The sequence below is a fragment of the Rana temporaria genome, chromosome 1 (assembly GCF_905171775.1).
Source record: "Rana temporaria chromosome 1, aRanTem1.1, whole genome shotgun sequence".
Classification (NCBI taxonomy): Eukaryota; Metazoa; Chordata; class Amphibia; order Anura; family Ranidae; genus Rana; species Rana temporaria.
Genome location: NC_053489.1, coordinates 589,184,894 through 589,191,114, shown reverse-complemented (window position 1 = coordinate 589,191,114; position 6,221 = coordinate 589,184,894).

Below are 6,221 nucleotides of genomic sequence, written 5' to 3'. Positions count from 1 at the left end.
ATTTACAAATATGTGGGGGGTGTACTCACTTTTGTGAGGTATTGTTTATATGTGTATGGTGATTGTTTTAGGCATGGTTCTGACAAAGCATGCTAGTCGTGTGAAACGGGTTACCTGCTTTCCCCTGCCTGTACACCATTGAGTGCTGTTTCTATCCTTTTGGAATAAATCTTAATTGCATCATGTATGGGAGTGCTGCCATCCTTTGTTTTCTACACATCGCATGAAGCATGTCACCCAAAAGTAGCTCCTGAACTTTTTTGGACAAGTTTCACACAATGTGAGTTGCTATGATTGCAGTAGGGCCAAAACAACTAATCGATTAATCGACAACTAATCGATTATGAAATTAATCGATTACAATTTTCATAATCGATTAATCGGCCAGTAACATAATGGGGTTAAAAAAACTAAAATTAGCCCTTTATAGTACAAAAAAGCAAATCTCTACTGTAAATATTACTTTCACTGTCCCACAGTAAAAAAATTAACCCCTTACAGTAGCGATTATTTGCTCTTTTTGTACTAATTTTTGTTTTTTTAACCCCCATTATGTTACTAAACATCTCAGGCCAGGGTCACACCTCTGTTTTTTTGGTGCTTTTTGCAGAAACACACTACAGTTCATTTACATGTTTTCCAATGGGACACATTCACATCCATGATTTCTTTTCAGCTGCTGCGTATTTGGAAAGGGCAAGGAGTTTTTAACGCAAAACGGTGCTATTTTGTTTTTTTTTGTTCAATATACTTCAATGGAGAAGCTGCAGAAAAGCATGTAATGTGTTTTTGCTGCAATTTGTGTTTAGTAATCTGCCCAACAACAAATTGGCCCAAAAAAAAATAAAAAAGCAATTATTTTTTTTAAGGCTATTATCCGATTAATCGAAACAATAATCGGCCAACTAATCAATTATGAAAATAATCGTTAGTTGCAGCCCTAGATTGCAGTGTGATTTACTGCGGCAAAACCACACCATGATTTTAGGTGCCATTCAAATGAATGGCATCTCAAATGTGCTTTCTGCAATTTGTCATTCACACCTCAGCGCTTTATAAACACAGCAAATCTGACCATGATTCAAAACGCAGAGATGTGAATGCAGCTTATTTTTTGGTGCCTGTCCTATGTGTCAATTTCACAGCATTATGGAAAATTATTAGTTTGGTTTTTTACATTTTAGAATGGGGTCACTTGAGATTAAAATATGCACAAACGGTGCCTTGGCTAAGAGGGGAAAAAAAAAAAAAAAAGGTTGGGAAACACTGTACTGCACCCACTGGATCAATATAAACAATGCCACAGGCTATAGAGCGACATCAAGGTACAGTTGTATTCAAAATTATTCAACCCCCACTGAAATTGATTTTTTTGGCCAGTTTGACATTGATTTTGATCATTCAGTCATCCTGCTTACAATTAAATCAAAGAGGCACGTGTAGGTCAGAAAAATATAACATTTATAATGAAATAACCACAAATGTCTTTTCTGTGCTCACATCATTATCAGTTTTATTCAACCCCCAAGTGACATTCAATCTTAGTACTTAGTACAACATCCTTTTACAGTTAGAACAGCTTTTAAACGTGAAGCATAGCTTGACACAAGTGTCTTGCAGCGATCTACGGGTATCTTTGCCCATTAGTCATGGGCAAAAGCCTCCAGTTCAGTCACATTCTTAGGCTTGCGCACTGCAACTGCTTTCTTTAAGTCCCACCAGAGGTTCTCAATCGGATTTAAAGGGTCACTAAAGGAAAACATTTTTTTTGCTGAAATGACCGTTTACAGGGTATAGGAGACATAATAGTTAACTGATTCCTTTTAAAAATGATTAAAAATAGATAAAAAACAATCATATAATGTACCTGCAGTTTAGTTTCGTTTTTGCTGTTGTTTCCTGGTTCTCTGATGTACAGAGACAAAGAGCCAATAGAGGGCAGCGATGCTTTGTCTAAAACCCCTCAGCACCAATCCAGTTTTGTTTTACACACAGTAATCACACCTCCTTGATTAGTCACCACAGTGAGAAATCTCCCAGTACTGTGGTGATCAGGAAACAGACAACCAGGAAGTGTCCAGAACAGAGAGGATTTACAGCAACATCAAAGCAAAAATGAACAATGAGGACATGAAACCAGGACTGCAGTAAGGTAAAGGAATCTATTTAGCTAAAAAAAAAAATTCCTTTAGTGACCCTTTAAGTCTGGTGACTGCGATGGCCACTCCAAAATGTTCCAGCCTTTAATCTGCAACCATGCTCTAGTGGACTTGGAGGTATGTTTGGGATCATTGTCCTGTTGAAAGGTCCAACGTCTCCCAAGCCTCAGGCTTGTGACGGACTGCATCACATTGTCATCCAATATCTCCTGGTACTGAAGAGAATTCATGGTACCTTGCACACGCTGAAGCTTCCCTGTACCTGCAGAAGCAAAACAGCCCCAAAGCATGATTGACCCCCCGCCATGCTTCACAGTAGGCAAGGTGTTCTTTTCAACATAGGCCTTGTACTTCCTCCTCCAAACATATCGTTGATCCATGGGCCCAAACAGTTCTAATTTTGTTTCATCAGTCCACAGAACACAATCCCAAAACTTCTGTGGTTTGTCCACATGATTTTTGGCATACTGCAGTCGACTCTTCTTATTCTTTGGAGACAGCAAGGGGGTGCGCCTGGGAGTTCTGGCATGGAGGCCTTCATTACGCAGTGTGCGCCGTATTGTCAGAGCAGAAACTTCAGTACCCACATCTGACAAATCTTTTCTCAGTTCCTCAGCAGTCACACGGGGACTTTTCTCCACTCTACGCTTCAGGTAACGCACAGCAGTCAAAGCATCTTCTTTCTGCCACGACCAGGTAGCGTTTCAACAGTGCCCTTTGCCTTGAATTTGAGAATGATGCTTCCTATGGTGTCTCTTGGTATGTTTAACATCTTTGCAATCTTCTTATAGCCATTGCCCTTCCTGTGAAGAGTAATCACCTCTTCTCTTGTCTTCCTGGACCATTCTCTTGACTTCACCATGTTTGTAACCACACCAGTAAATGTCTAGAAGGAGCTGAGTATCACAGTCATTTTAAAGCTGCCTAATTGGTGCTTATTAGGCTTTATTGCTGCTCCCTGACATCCACAGGTGTTTTCAATACCTGATTGAAAACACTTCAATGAACCTCTGTTCTTCAGAGTGGTAGTCTTTAAGGGGTTGAATAATTGTGTAAATGAAGAATTCACAAAAGAAAGATTACTACTGTATTACAAAACCAAGTGATGTCATTTTAGTTGCATATGGTTCTTTAAGAAGTCCTTGTAGAATTTCATTCTGAATACAATTACAAATGTACACTAAATTCCCTAAAACCCTTTACAGCATTGGGGGGTTGAATAATTTTGAACAAAACTGTAAGTATAGTGATTTGGGGTAGGCTACACAGGGTTGGGGGAAAGGTAAAACTTTGTGAAAACCTTTCCTTTCCCTTCAGTGTCTGTTCACACAGGGGCAACCAGACTTACAGCGTGACTTTGCAAGGCAACTTCAGCGTGACTTGGAGCAACCTACAATGCAACTTAAAGTTGCCTCCAGGACAGGCGATTTTGGCTGTGGCCAATCACAGAATAATCAGCTCTGTGGGAGGGAGGGGTTTGCCCGAGTAAACTATTTTCTTTTCCTGTAAAGTTGCTTTAGTTAAGACACTGATCCTACTTTGGAGGCAACTTCCATTGAAAGCTATGGGTACAAGTTGCCTAGAAGTCACCTTGAAGTTGTACAGGAACCTTTTCTGAAGTCGGAGCGACTTCAGTAGTGTACATTAACCACTTAGGAACCCCTTCACGCCGATATACGTCGGCAGAAGGGCACAAGCACCTACCTGTACATCCTCTTTAAGAGCCCAGCCGTGGTCCGAAGCTCCGTGACCGGTGTCCCGTGATCGGTCACAGGAGCTGAAGAACGAGGAGAGGTGTGTGTAAACACACCTTCCCCGTTCTTCATTGTGGCAATGTCAGTGATCATCTGTTCCCTGATATAGGGAAAGACGATCACTGATGTCACACGTCCAGCCCTGCCCCCTACAGTTAGAAACACATATGAAAATCGCAATAAGCCTTTATCGATTGGTTTGCGCACAATTTATAGCATTTACAAAATAAGGGATAGTTTTATGGCATTTTTATTAATAATTTTTTTTTTTGCTACTAATGGCGGCGATCAGCATCAACATTTTTGGGACCATTGTCATTTTCACAGCGAAAAGTGCTATAAAAATACACTGATTACTGTGAAAAAGAAGAATGCAGTTTAGGGCTTAACCACTAGGGGGCGCTGAAGGGGTTAAGTGTCACACTTAACCCCTTCAGCGCCCCCTAGTGGTTAAGCCCTAAACTGCATTCTTCTTTTTCACAGTAATCAGTGCATTTTTATAGCACTTTTCGCTGTGAAAATGACAATGGTCCCAAAAATGTTGATGCTGATCGCCGCCATTAGTAGCAAAAAAAAAATTATTAATAAAAATGCCATAAAACTATCCCTTATTTTGTAAATGCTATAAATTGTGCGCAAACCAATCGATAAAGGCTTATTGCGATTTTTTTTTACCAAAAATAGGTAGAAGAATACGTATCGGCCTAAACTGAGGGATATTTATTATAGCAAAAAGTAAAAAATATTGCATTTTTTTCAAAATTGTCGCTATATTTTTGTTTATAGCGCAAAAAATAAAAACAGCAGAGGTGATCAAATACCACCAAAAGAAAGCTCTATTTGTGGGAAAAAATGGACGCCAATTTTGTTTGGGAGCCACGTCGCACGACCGCGCAATTGTCAGTTAAAGCGAGGCAGTGCCGAATCGCAAAAAGTGGTTAAGATGGCTCTTATTCACTTCAATGGAATTTCTCATGTCGGGCGACACAAGTCGGATCCCAAGTCGTGGTAGTGTGAACGGGCACTTAAGGGCTAGTGGCTTCGGACACGATTTGTTAAAGCTCTGTGTGTGTGTACATATGTTGGTGTTCTGTCACACCACTACAACATTTTTAAATATTAATAAATGTAATATTTTTTAATAACTTTTTGTGAATACAAGTTCGCTTAAAAAGTCTCATCATGAAACACACACTAAGGCAGGATGAGTCAATCATTATAAGATAAACAAATTATTTAATAGCCTCAATTTGTAGCATAATGTCTAGAATGACATTCATGTTGAATCAATAAATATGATACAGAGTAAGGTAAAACATGATTGGTAAATCACATCATAATAGTAAAAATGTTACAAAGTAACACATGATTAATATTAATATCAGCAGCATACACAGAAAAGACATGATAGCATATAGCTATATGCCTGGAGTTTGCATGTTCTTCCTGTGCCTGCATGGGTTTCCTCAGGGTACTCCGGTTTCCTTCCACCCTCCAAAGACATGCTGGTAGATCAATTGGCTTCTAGGGATCTTAGATTGTAAGCTCCTTGAGGGTAGGGACTGATGTGAATGTACATTGTATATGTAAAGCGCTGCATAAATTGACGGCGCTATATAAGTACCTTATTAATTATATAGGATTGAATAAATTGATGACTCAAGCAAAAGTCATCAATTTATTCAATACTATATGCCATCATGTCTTTTTTGGGTATGCTGCTGTTATTAATCATGTGTTACTTTGTATATTATGCAACTATTTTTACTATTATGATGTGATTTACCAATCATGTTTTACCTTACTCTGTATCATATTTATTGATTCAATATGAATGTCATTCTATGCATTATGCTCCAATTTGACGCTATTAAATAATTTGTTCATCTTATAATGATTGACCCATAGAGCCTTAGTGTGTGTGTTTCATACAAAGTCCCACTGCCCCTTTGTCATCTTCTTTCTCATATAAATCAGGATGGAGACCTGTGTGCTGGATGGGCATAGCCTCATATAAAGTTCCAACAATTCTTCTTTTCAAACACGTAGGTCAAAGGTTCATTGCTCCCCACATTGCCTAATTTTTATGTGATCACTTTTTATCATTTGTATGTTGGTTTTAATAAACCCAATCGTTTTTTTGAGCTACACCATTGGAGCCCCCTTTTTTCTGCACATACCATACACGTTGGAGTCATAGCCAGCGTGTCAATTTCATCCAGAGTTTCACCCTAACAGTCCAGGTACTTTGAGGCTTATCTGGAGATTTCCACTGGAGATTCTGGGTCCCTTCCACTGTTGTGGCTAC